Source organism: Heterocephalus glaber, unplaced genomic scaffold, assembly GCF_053883595.1.
Source record: "Heterocephalus glaber isolate CG9 unplaced genomic scaffold, H.glaber_assembly_v1.0 deba00001550, whole genome shotgun sequence".
Taxonomy (NCBI): domain Eukaryota; kingdom Metazoa; phylum Chordata; class Mammalia; order Rodentia; family Bathyergidae; genus Heterocephalus; species Heterocephalus glaber.
Genome location: NW_028258343.1, coordinates 22,865,957 through 22,879,589, shown reverse-complemented (window position 1 = coordinate 22,879,589; position 13,633 = coordinate 22,865,957).

Here is a 13,633-nt window from a genome sequence, read left to right as displayed (position 1 = left end):
TCAAGAGTAATGAAACGGAGAGAGAGAAGCTGGTAGTCATTAACCTGACTTGGCAGTGAGTTCCTGTTGAATGTGGTATGCTCTGCTTGTTGGTTTAACACAACAGCACTGACAAAATGGGGCTGTAAAGCATCAAGTTGTTCTTAATCTTTCTATCAAAACACACCAAATATTTACATGAGTAAATTAAACAAATCCATGATCTCACCAGATTCTAAGATGTTCAAGAAGTAGAAGGACTACATGTGGTTGTGAAATCTCTTGTCCTTTCTTTATATTCCAGTAAAGGAAGTTTGTGGAAGTACAGCTGAGGGCAAATGGGCTTATTACACATGCCATCATCGCAAATCTTTCAAATGTTTTAAATGTAGATAGTTCAATAACTGAACTGTCATCATTACATTAATCGATCAGTCCCACAGTGGAGTGCCACATTGAAGTGTCTCTGTTTGAAAGGGAGAAGTCACATTAAAAGTGTCATATAATTTTAAAACCTTAGTGGGGTGTTATTCATTTCATCATTATTGTTTATGGTGGTTGTATAAGTAGTGCTGTCTTTATAGCTGATGGAATTATAACTCTGATTTTATGACATTCCATTCACCTGAAGCCACACTGGCTACGAGCTGTACTACTACTTAGTGAAAAGAGTGGTATCTAGTGCCAACCCCTTTGAATTATGCACTCAATTAGCCTCTGCAGTACTTCTATTCTTACCCAATTTGCATTGTACTTGTGAAATTTGCAGTTAGCCTTTTAATATACTGCCTCAAGACGAGTTTTTTATTTCAGGAACAAATTGAATAAGAAAATGTCCTCTCATGTTAGTGCAGTGTTATCTATAAACACCCTGGGTCTGGCCTCCGCTGGCTTTGAGCTCTCGGGATGTGGATAAAATTGTTTCCCATGGTGACAGCCTTTGACTGAAATTCTTACCAGTGAAGGTCAAGGACAACAGCTTCTCTGGGTCTCTTTTATCCCTATCATCAACACCCTCATGGTGCCGAATCAGTTGCGAATTTCTTCTCTTATAGAAGTCACAGACACAGCAAAGAAATGGATGTTTTGATAAGGACAGCACAAAGAGCTACCAACATGGGAGAGAGGCAGCCCACATTAGCTTCATAAAATGGTGAAATCTTAAAACCTACCTGTAAATCGTTGTCAACGAGGACACTGTCCATCTTTTGTTTAATCAGTGTCATCTGTCAACACAATGGCCTGTTCAAATTAATCGGGCCAGACACCGCTGGGCATGGTAGTGTCTCCCTTAGCCATCCTTGGACCAAAGACAACATTTCCAGTCAAAATCCTCATTTAAATGCAAGAAATAAAAATTGTACTTAACAACTTCGCTCTCTTCCATCGAAGGTTTTTATGTGACTCTGTGTCCATGTTCTTCCTCGGGCAGTGACTTCCAAAGCACACCCGAAGTGGGGAGCCCAGGCGGCCTCCATCTGTGGGCCTCAGAGAGACGGCGAATCCTCCCCCATACTCCTTTCCGCAACCACGTGCTTTGCTGCTTCCCCGTCCGGCCCGTGTGTGTGCGGGATGGACTCCTAATGACCGTCTGCTGTACAGGGAGAATGGCCCTGAGTATTTCTCAGGTGTTGTGTTTCAGAGATGTTTCTGCTGCAAACTGGATGTTCTGGGAGGTTGTTTCTACTCAAACCCTGAATATTACAAGTGAGGAGTTGGGCCAATCATAATTCTTACTGGTGCACTTTCCAGAAAGTGGTTCTACTAAATAGAAATATATTACTGAAAGGCTGGGAAGTGATGATAAACCCTACCCGTCATCTCTGCCTTTAAAGTCGTTTTGGTTAAATGTAGACAAATCAGGAACAAAGCACCTGCGCTTGCCATTTTCCACTTCTACCCCCGTAGACCTCATTATGCTAATATCATGACTTACTTGACAGAGTAGTTTCATCCATAATCTTGGAAATATATAATGGATTTAATTTCCAAGGTTATATTTTCAGAAAACTATTAATGTCTCTTTCAAAGTCATTGAGACTGAATTATGTTTCAGCAAAATATTAAGTACATTAAAGGTCCTTTTAGATTTGATGGAAGCCAATTGGCAATCCAGTTGCAATTATTCAAGAGCTTTGGGCTCAGAATTGTTAAACTTATTATGAATTATCCATGCAAGCCATTATCTTGAAAAATTAAACCTCTCTGCTACATTCAAACTTCATCAGAGACTGTCACCAAAATAACTGTGGATTTTTAAAAATTCTCAGAGCTTTTCATTTTTAAATGTTCATTAGATAATGATCCTTCAATATTCAGAAAATCTTCTGACCTGAATTAAATAAGATTGCCTCTTGTTAAAAAGTGCCTTTTTCATTTCTCATGCGATACAAGAATTTGCCCATACCATTTCTATTATCTGCCCGAAAGTGGCAACCAGAGCAACTTAAATTTATGTAGATAACATTTAAAAGTCACCAACACCAGATTATAATAATGAGAAGGGCTTATAATTAAGCACTGAAACTTCTTCCACCTAGGGATGGTTCTCATCAATAACCTGTCCACAACTCGAGACAGAACATCTTCTCCCCAGGGACCACTCTGCTAGTCGTCCTTAGCAGACATAACCAGGGATTCTTAATAGAATTACCAGTGGGTCTCATCCCTCCTAGACAGAGATTTGGTTACTTCTATTAGAGCTCCTCTGTTGTAAATGCTAAGAAGTGAAATACTCAGACTGTATCAAAATAGATAGTTGGTCTGAGTGGGTGTAAACAATATTAGGCATGTGTATGTCAGAGGTCTTCAGTCTCTTTTGCTATTTCTAATACTTGACAGGTCTTAGGCTTCTGCCATTTAGAACCTAATCTTCTAAAGGAACAAGGTTGGTAGCACGAAATAAAACCACATGGGAAGGCGTATAATAATGCCAAGATGGTAAGAAATTTTATTTGGAAACTGTAAAATAAATGGACACTCAATGCACTGTACGGTTAGAAAAATCAGGCACAAAGGGTTAAAAAGAAACATAGAAATATGATGGTCATCTAGTGCAAGCCAGGAAAATGAACAAAAAATAATTAGGGAACAGGGAAATTTCAAAATCAAGAGGTACGCATGTTTTGTAGAGTAGGGAGAACAGATAAGAAGACCGTGCAGGGACCAGCGGAGCCAGGATGTGGAGTCCAGCCAGTCAGGCACTCAGGACAGAAGAGCGTCGCTGTAGGGCAAAGAGGACAATGCAGGAGATGATGCTCCTTCCCAATGATGATTCAAGTCAATGATTTTCCTTGAACCATAAGGAATTAAAACTAGGCCTCTACTCACCTAACACCTGGAGAAAAGGGTTTAAACATTTTATCAGAGGTGAGAGACCATGCCTTAACCATTGGTGAGGCTATGCAGCATATGTCATGTGTCCTTTAACTCAAGAGATTATTTTCTCACTTCAGAAGCTGCAGTGACTGCTTAGCTGAGTGGCAGTCTCGCTGACGTGTCCTATTCTCCTTGGGGTGTCGGGCTCTCGCAGTTTCTCAGCTTACACACCTCTCAGCAAGTGGGGGAAATGAAGAGAGTGAAGTGAAGGGCAGCTCTGCCCTCCTGCGGGAGGCCCTAGAAGCCTTCCATGTGACTGTCACCTGCGGCTCATCGGACGCCAATCCTACATGGCCTTCTTAGCTGGTCTTCACTGCGGATATCTGAGCTCCTGCCTGAAACGTCATGCTATTGCACCCAAGTCAAAGCATTTACACAGATAGACGAGACAATCAGAACATCAGCACAGGTAGTTAAAACAGAGAAACAGTCAGAAATAAAACCCAGGCCAGCCCAAGAGAGGAAGAATGTTCAGGGTATTTAGCAATCTAGACAGCGAGGTAATAGGGTACCTTGTCATAATTTCTGATTGAAAAACAAGCAAAACAAACTCTGGCTACCTAAGTGAAAAGGGATTTATGAGAAGGCACTGGATAGCTCACAGAACCGACAGGAAGTCTGAAGAAAATGGCCAGGAGTTCAAAGAGGCTAAACAGTGTGGTGGACGTCAGATCATTTCTCAGAGTAAAAGTGACTGCTCTGGGTACTTTCAGACCAGAAACAGGCTGCCAGGCTAATGGAGCACCACCACTACTCTCAGTGCTGTGCTCAGTCTCTTACAGGGTAGTTTTATCTGTGTTCCCCACATGAGGGCACAGAATGCTGAATGTCCAGACACACCGAGCATCTGATTATGTTCCATGTGCCGGGGGAGTGGGAACTGCCAGCCGCCTTAGCTTCAGCATTGTGTATGCCTAGAACTCAGCACAAGTACCACACATACACACAAATACATATGAAAAAGGACCAGTAAGTGGAAATTTCCCTTCCTTTAGTTTCAAAGGTATAATGAAAGAGAAATACTAATACCTACTGCTCTATGTTGAGAAAAGTTTCTTCATAATTCAGCAGCAAATAGTTGGTAATATTAAAATATATATATACCAAGTTATAATAAAGGCAGTATAATATAGTGCCTTCCCTAATATTCATTACCTAAAAGCACATACAGTTTGGTAAAAAATCCACAAACTTCTCTCCAACAACTTCCTGAATCACTTTCCTCATCGCTAATGTCAACAGAGAATTTTTAATTAATTACATTTCCTAATATTTGTTACTTTTTCTAAATAATTTATGTAGTTAAAACCAGCAAAGATTAAAAATACAGAAACATGACTACAAATCTAAATATAATTCAAAGGCATTTGAGGCACATGGTGAGAGACAGGAATAAGGACTCAATCAGATGCTTACAGGGATGACTTAAGCTAAAAGGAAGGGAGAAACATTGAAGTAGAAAAATGCAGTTGAGCCATTCGACCAGCTGACAGGAATATGATTAAATTTGACATGCAGTAATCTGGAAATCAAAACTGCAAACTAGTTAGCACCAAAACAAATCTTTCAACTTTAGAAAGATCAACTTTGAAAACAAAGTTAAGTGTTGACGAATTAAGCACATAGATTGAAAAGAATAAAGTTGTTTCAGCTTCAAAGGAAAAATGGTTTTTTTCAGTAAGAGCTAAGAACCAGGGCAAGACTATAGCACCACCTTCATCTATGTTGTTCTCAGATGCATGTGCTCAGGATTTGGGCTCAACTAGCAAACTGGAAAAGAAAAATTAAAATAAAAAGAATGAGTTCTATTTTTAAAAAGACATAGAAGAATAAGAACCTATTTTGAGTTAAGAATGAAAAAAGTAAAATTGTAAGTAGCTAATAAACAACTATTGAAATATATAAAAGCCATCTCCCAGGGAAGTGGAATCCATTTTCTTTAAGAAGAAAGGATCAATGAAGAAAGAAATTAAACCATTCTAAGCTAGAGTTGGAAATTAAGTTTCTGAGGGCTATAAATGAGAATGGGTGATGGATTACCATTTCCATTACCTCTGGGAAGAGGGGTATTAAAGCAATATCCCTATCCCAGTGCGGTTTTGCACTGGAAGTACCTAAGATGACTTAAAAGAAAGTCAAATGAGATAAAAGTATGCTCAGCAAAGTGTTCTATGCCATAGCTAAATAAATTATCACTATACAATACATTTTTATAAAATAATCAAGTGGAAGAAGGAACTATCAAGAAATGAGAAGGTATTTTTAATAGAAAGTAGAAATTATATTTTTATTTGTCTTCAAAATAGCATTTTGTAGAGAATATAAAATAGTCTAATCCAACAGCCACCTTACCTTATGATTTTTGTAAGAATTGTATGTAAACCATTGTTCCTTGTTCATAAACAGTGACCCATAAATATATTAATAATAATGATACATTAATAACAATGGCAATAACAGATAATGGCAACACTGATAAAAGCACCAAAACCTTGAAGCATGGTAACCAATGAGATGTCATGGCTTAGAAACCTGGGCAACGAGTTTGTGCTCTTGCTGTCCTGCTATATACACCAGTGTTTAGGGGCAGTCATTTAACTCCATCAGATCTTAGACTTTGTGACTGTCAGTTGTGGTTGTCAACTTGATTAATTAAGAAACACCTGACAGACGGGTCTGTGATGGTTCCAGAGGTGACTGGCAGTCAGGCCAGCAGACCAGACTGAGGGGCAGACCTATCCCATCCTGGGCCACCGGCCAGTGGCCTGGCATCCTGAATGGAGTCAAAGGAAAGGAGGAGGAGTCAGAAAGCTCCCTCTGCCCGAGTGGGTGGTCTTTGCCACTGTGGACGGGAGACCAGCTTCTTCAGCCTTCAGTGCAGATTCTCCTCGGGCCTCTCAGTCCTGGCCATCAGTCCAGACTGGCACTGCAGCCTTCAGCCCGCCTCTGGTTGGGTAATAAACCCCTGTGTGCAATCCGTATGTCTCTCTGTGTTTTCTGTTGTGCTCCTCTAGAGAAGCCCACCCCACACAGACCTCTTATCTCATACCCAAGTGTGGCGCAGGGTCTGTTCATGTCACACTGCTCGGCTCAGAGGCAAGACCACTGCAGAGACAGCGTTTGCTCTTGTCAGTGGGACTGGACTGCGTTTACCGGGTTGGCTTCTTCCAGCAGCACGGAGCTAAGACTCCCACAGTCCAGTCCGTCTCTCCTGGGGAAGTTGTGCTAAGGACGGGTGAGGAAGACAGCATCACATGGGTAGCCCACGGGCTGGAGCATCCTTTGGAGGCCAACAGCTCTGTTGTGCAATTTTTAGAAACATGTCTGTGACTCCCGTGATGGCTTTATCTATCACAGGACCTGACAGGGCTGGGATTAGTGCCCTGGGCCCTGCCGCAATCCTGGTGCCACTGCCTCAGCCGGGCCAGCCCAGAAGACACTGGGGACAGAGTCATTTGGTTTGCAACAGGAGATTAAGTTGGAGCCTGAAAACCGCTTTTGACAGCTTCGTAGGTCTGTGCTGGGCCCAAGCCAGGTGTTTTGTTTATTTCATTTTTTTCCATCAGATTGAGGTTTATATCCTAGCATTGAATCCGTTTCCAAACCACAATTCTGATAGAATAAGTGCAAGGTTTTCTCACTAAGACATAGTCTAGGTCTTTTTTTATAATATAAGAATCTACAACCCCAAGCGTACTTTCTAAATACTGAATCAAGTAATACTGCAATCTACATTGTACTAAGAATGAAGCCAAACTTGAGCTTCATGCCCTCACCAGACTCTACTCTTTGAATTCACAGACCCTAGGAGCTGCATAATGTGCCAGGCCCCGCAAATATTCAACAGAAATTACCAGGACTAATGAATTTCATGCTCTTTCTCACGAACATGGTGTGCTCTCACGCCTCCATGCCTTCTCGTTCTTTCTGCTCTGCCTGGAATGGACTCTCCCACCATTGCACCCAGCAAATCCTCTTCACCCATCCATTCTCAACTACATCTCCACCTCCCTCATGGTTCTTCCCTGGTCCTCCAGCAGTTACAGGTATTCTGTTGCCTGGGCTGACAGCTCGTAGATTCACTCAATGAATGAAACTGATTGTCTGTCCCTGGCCCTACCCCATGTTGTCAGCATGAGGAGGATCGTGTCTCTTAGCTTTCCTGTGCCTTTGCAATCACCCCAATGGCTAACTCATAGTACATACTTTGAGGAAATAACTGTTTACTGCTCAGGGTGCTCTGTGGAGATTTTTCTCTCTCTGGTTGAGATTATTGCAGCCATAAATCATTCATCTGTGTATGGCTCCCTCTAATAATAATCAAGTGACTTTAGTTTTACAACAAAAAGATTTAAAATTGTGTACATACTATTACACGACATTTAAATGAAAATTATTCTCTAGTATTTTTGAAATTTATGCAAATAAGAAAATTTTATGTATTTTGATGCAGAATTTCACTGAATTAGTGAGAAAAGGAAATAGAGCAGGTTAATCAGCCAATGAGTATTAAGCACCTGCACTATATATGACACTAGTTTATAAATATTACCACATATGATCCACAATTTCCAAATTTTATGAATAACCAGACCATCAAAAATTTAAATATTAGAGAACATAAGAGATTAATAATACTATAATATGGCTTTAAATGCACCAAAGATAATTAGCAACCAAAGCCAGAATTTTTAAAATAAGACTCTAATGCTTTTTTTGAAAAGCCATGGGAGGCATAACTCAGTGTATTTAGTATTCTAGTAGACACTTGGGAATTAAACAACATAGAAATATTATATATTTTTCCAATAAATCAGGATGATGGGCTCAAGGGAAAATATGGATCATCTTATTAAAAGAAAACATGTTCCCCTTGGGTTGGAGTGGATTGGAACTAAACCACTATGCCAAGCCCTGGGGGTAGCATGGGCACTTCCCTTGTTTCACTGGGCAGAGGAGAAGGAGCCCAAGTACTTAGTCTGTAGAGTGCCCTGACACTGCCACCAGCAATGCAGCCCAGCGAGTGTCACAGCTGCACGTGGCATGGAGTCAGTCACCACACCCTGGGTGCCGTCCCACTGCGGTGCCAAGCTGATCCTCCAGGTGAGTCCTTCTGGGAATCTGAGTGAATCATACCAGTGAGAGATTGGCCCTTGAGGGGACCCCAAGGGGGAGGCTGTGTTTACTGGTGAAGGTGGCGTTTCCCGCAGGTTTGTCCCACAGACAATTTCAGGAAATGAACTGATGAACAAAAGATGACTCCCTGAGAACCACCTTGCTACCCAGGACTTCCGTTGTATGTGACAAACTTTCTGTATATGCTGTGATTTCTCCCTGACATTATCTGACCTGTGACTGTGAGGAGAGCTTTTTCATTTGCTTTTGGTAGCATCTGCAGAAACAATATGGTGTGTGAAGGAAACCTAACCCAACTTCCCTCTCACAAGTGTGGAGGGGCAGCAGCTTTGAGAGTGTCTAACGCTCGGTGCTGGTAGTGGCATCCTTAGGATTCAGGGGATGATACGGAGACCTCCTTGCTCAGGACACTCTCCAAGAACACAACTGCAAATGCTTAGCCTCAGAAAGGGAGGATGCTGTTCTCTGAAACAAAAAGAAAGTCCAAATCTCCGGGTTAAAAAATAATGCACACCGACTACTTTCACACTCAAAGTTAACAATTTTCGGATTATGTCTTTAATTCCAAAATAGAAGTATTTTTATTGTTTTGCTTTGCTTTAGAGATAGCTTTGTGAGACAGATGAGGTGGTAGCCAGTCGGTTAGAGGCATAGGTACTGATAATTTCTCGGTACAGGTCTATAGAAAAATGCCGATGCATCAGACACAACACTGAGGGAAAGAAGCCAGTCACAAAGAAGTGTGTGCTATGTGGCTATACCACCCTAACAGCAAACCCTGTGAGAGTGGCCGGTGGAGTCAGCACCGCGCCAACTGTGGGCAGTGCGGTAAATTGTGTCCGAGAGTCTGGTGAGCCACTTGCTATCTCTGCAGTGGGTTGTGGCTTCCTGATGTCCTTGTCTGTTTTCTGATGCTGTGATAAGAGAACATCAGGGACCCCGTCATTTGTGAAAAACAAGGAAACTTATTCCTCCCCTTTCTGGAGGCTGCAAGGTGCTGGTGTCTGGTAAGAAAGAGCCTTCTTGGCGCATCCTAATAAGCCAGAGGGTAGCACTTGGTCGCAGGTGTGTGGGGGAGAGGGCAGGGCCAAGGAAGCTGCAGAGGCTGACCTGCTGCCTCAGCCACGCCGGGCTGGGCCACCCTCCAGGCACAGCCTCTGGCTCTCAGGACAGAACGGCCTTCACGGCCCGAACACCGCCAGTTGCAGTTCAACACGAATCTTGGAAGGGACGTTCAAATCCTAGTGCAGTAGTTTACTGCGCTTGGAAAAGTCCTCTGACTTGTGTACCAACAGTTGTGCAGTTGTGTATGTTTGTGTGATGCTTCCATAAATATTTTAAATTCTGTACAAAAATTTGAACTCACATTAGTACAGCTTGATATCTATCTGTCATTTTAAGTAACTCTGCTAGTAAAGAAAGATTTGTCGTTGGCAAATTTTAAGTTAATAATGTTGGGGGTAGGAGGGTAGAACAGACTTAGAGGAAACAAAATGGAGATTTCTGAAAGAACTGGAAATCTAATTAGCTCTGTGTTTTAATTCAATGGGATGTAATTACCAATGCCCCCAGATAAAAAGAGTTATTCTCTTATCAGACACTGACATTTCAAAATGCTAAACTTATATGAGAGAACAAGATACAACTAATTTGCAATTCATACTCTTGCTAAGACAGATTCTCCTGGTGAGGCTCCTCTGAAGCATGCCATTCTGTGCTCTTTCCCAGCACTACCAGGAAGCTGATAGTTCACGCACACTTTCACCAGGCGGAGACTGGGAGTCAGGAACGTGAAAAGAATTGCTAGTGGGCTAGACCTGAACTACCAAAGACAAAATTTCTTTGTTGTAGTCTGAAAACGCCTCTCCTTATAACAATGTCTCCATGTTTTGTGACATGCTTCTCCCACAGAATGTCAGGCATCACATTTATTGGAGGATGGTAATCAGGCGTGCACACCGTTCTGGTGTATACATCCACTTTGATAGCAGGCCAAGGCAAATGTGAAGGCATCAAGCCTTTTTCCTCTTCAATAGTCCTGTGGCTGAAAAGTTCTTAGTAATTCCCTTAGACTTGGATAAAACTGTTCCGCCTAAAAATAACCTCAAGAAAAAAGTGGAAAGTGTTTTAAAAAAACTCTGGTCTGGAATTGCAACAGGAAAATTGGGCCGAATCTGACAGCACCGACACCAGTTACTCCTCCTCCTCTTGAGACTCCTGCATGAGCTTGCCGGGGTGGGGTAGTCCTGCTGTGAGCACAAACCCTCCCTCCCCTTCACACATCGGTGACTTTCCCCTTGCCCCTGGCCTTTATGTCTTAGCTTTTCTTACTGAGAGTCTTGGTTTCCTACCCACTGCCAAAATGCCTGTGTTGTTTATGTTAGGGTTCCTGATGCCTGGAGGAATATCCACGAAAGACAGCTCTCGTTCAAAGGGAACAGGGGTTATTAAAGGTCCATACAAGTAGGACCCCCAGGTAATCTAAGCAGCTGGAATTCAAGGAAATAGGGTTGTCTTGCCCTGAACATTCATGAACCTTCTTCTATGCTTCTTATTTTTTTGTTCTTTCTCCTCTCTGTCAAAGAGTTCTGCCCCCTTGTCTACATGTTCCAATGAATCCACTTACAATTTCCAAGCCCAAGTGTAAAGCCCCAACAGGTGAAGAATCTTTCACTCAGCTCTGACTCTGACTTGGGAAGCGGCTTCCGACTGGAAATATGGGTACAGATCCTGGGCCCCTGGACATGGAGGCAGCTAGACACTTACCCTGGAAATATCATTTCATATTTCAATTAAAATCTTTTATTTCTGATACTTCAAAGAAGGAGATCTGAGTGTAGTTACAAAGGCAGGGATGAAATTCGGTGCTTGCTAAATTATTTCCATCATTGCTGAAGGTAAATATCTGTAAATTGGAGAAAGAAGAGGATATAAATCACAGTCAGAAAGGGAGCACGAATCCCCTGTTTCCAGAGAGTCAGAACAAAACGTCCCAGTGGTAGTCACCATGAGCAGGGCGCATATGAAGAAGTAGGTGGGTAGAGGCTCCATGCTAATTCGTTTCATCCACATACTAAATGACTGAGAAACGCAAGTGTTTTACCCTTTAGATTAGAAAACCAAGGTGCAGAAAGTTCAAGTAACTCGACTGAAAGCACAGTCTCTGTCTTTGTAGAGCCCAGTGGTAGGAAGCAGGCCTGATTCTGTAAAACTACAGATTTACACAGAGGTAGGTTGGCAATAAAAGAAGTTAAATGTCATTATTCAAGCCTAAATATAATAATGAATTTAATAGGATTTTACCCGGTTATAAGTAATCATGTAATTTGACAGGTCTCCCACCACCTCAGCAGCTATTATGAATCATAGCTGCCCTCTTCCTATCGTGCCTTGCCCCCTCCCCTCTGTGACGTCATGCCAAGATGGCTGCTCCCACCAAAGAATAAACCCTTTTTCCCAGCATGCCCCTGTTCCCACCTAGAAAGTCACCTAATACTCGCTCACCTCCCACCTTCTAGTGACATCATGGGCTCCTCCATTCCCTAGTCACTACCTCACTCAACCCCACCTCAGCCCCTACAAACCCCACCCCAGTCTCTATAAAAGACTCTCCCTGCCCCGGCCATATTGCTTTTTTCTCTCCTTTGTTCAGAGACAGCCCTGCAGATCTATTCCCCTAATAAAGGCTTGTTGTGGCCTGGTCTGGTCTTGGTCTTCGGCCCTTTTACCTGACATAATTGTATACAAAACAATAGTATCTCAAAGCATTCTCAAATATGATCTACTTTTCTTTGCACTATAGATACAGTGCATTCAAATCTTCCTCACTAATTCTCTTCAGATTAATTTAAACTTCCTCTCAGACAATCTCAATCTAAAATTTGAGAACTTTACTTATTTGGAAAACTCACATAAGGCACACTTGTATTTTTGGGGGGAGTGGAGGGGTACCAGGGATTGAACTCAGGACCTTGCACTGGCGAGGCAGGCGAGGAGCCACTGGGCTAAATACCCAGCCCCAAGGCACACTTCTATTTACCATTGCATGTGAATATCGAGGTGCTTGTCAGTTACCTCTAATTGCATGTGGAGGACAGTACTACAGGTCAAAGCGCAGCCTCCTTTGCTGTTCTGTGACTCTACATGTCTGGTGAGGTTTGATTTGACCAAAAGCCTAATAAAATAAAATTCATCACACTCTATTTGCAAACTACTGAAATCATCTTTGTAAAACCAAATTAAGTATGCGGAGGTGCTAGTCTCATTTGTACTTTCAACTTCCTCTTGTAAAGAACTTCAGACTGTTTTAGCTTTAGCACAGCCTGGGAAGCCAGGGCGGAGAGGAACGAAGTGCTCTGAAGGATGGGGACTGGGGTGCACTGGGTAGGAGGGGCTGCCCTGCGGGAGCTCTGACCCCTTCCACACAGCAGGCTAAGTCCAGCGGGAGCTTCCTCGTCCCCTGCCCTTCAGTAACCATATATGCTCAAAATTAAATATTTTCGCATGAGTACACGAAACGGCTCTACCGTATTTTAGAGATTTTTCATAAACCAATGTCTAAAATAATGTAGGAAACTGAGAACTTGCCGAAACAAAACAAGTTTTCTTGTAACAGGAGAAGAATATTTTGTCTTGGTGCGTCTCTAGTAGAGTACTGTTGTAACACATCTTGATTTTGGTATGACTAATTCTTCCCAGATATTTAAATGTGTATTGTTTTAAAGTAATTTCTGGATGGATGTTCGACAAGGGAGCTAACTGTGGAGGTCTGGGTGTGGAGGTATTCTCTGGAGGTGATGCCCAGCAAGGACGCCTCGGGCAGTAGGATGAGAGGAGACTTTCTGGGCACTGCTTCTGGTCTGGGCTCCCAAGAGTCTTCTCCAAGTTTTGTTTCACATTCTCTTTCCTATCTCCTGGTCCCCAGTCAGTGATCAAGGAAACCAGAGAGGCCTTGTGTCCAACACGGCCATGTCCCGCACTGTGGGTCACTGCACAGCTAGGTGATGAAAAGGCTTCTTCCAAACTTTGCCCCAAGTTGTAACACTACACTGGAACGCTACATGAATAAGACATAAAATTTTACTGTACTAGACCTCTGAAGTTTGAGAGTCTATTTTAGTAGCTAACATGTTAAGAAATA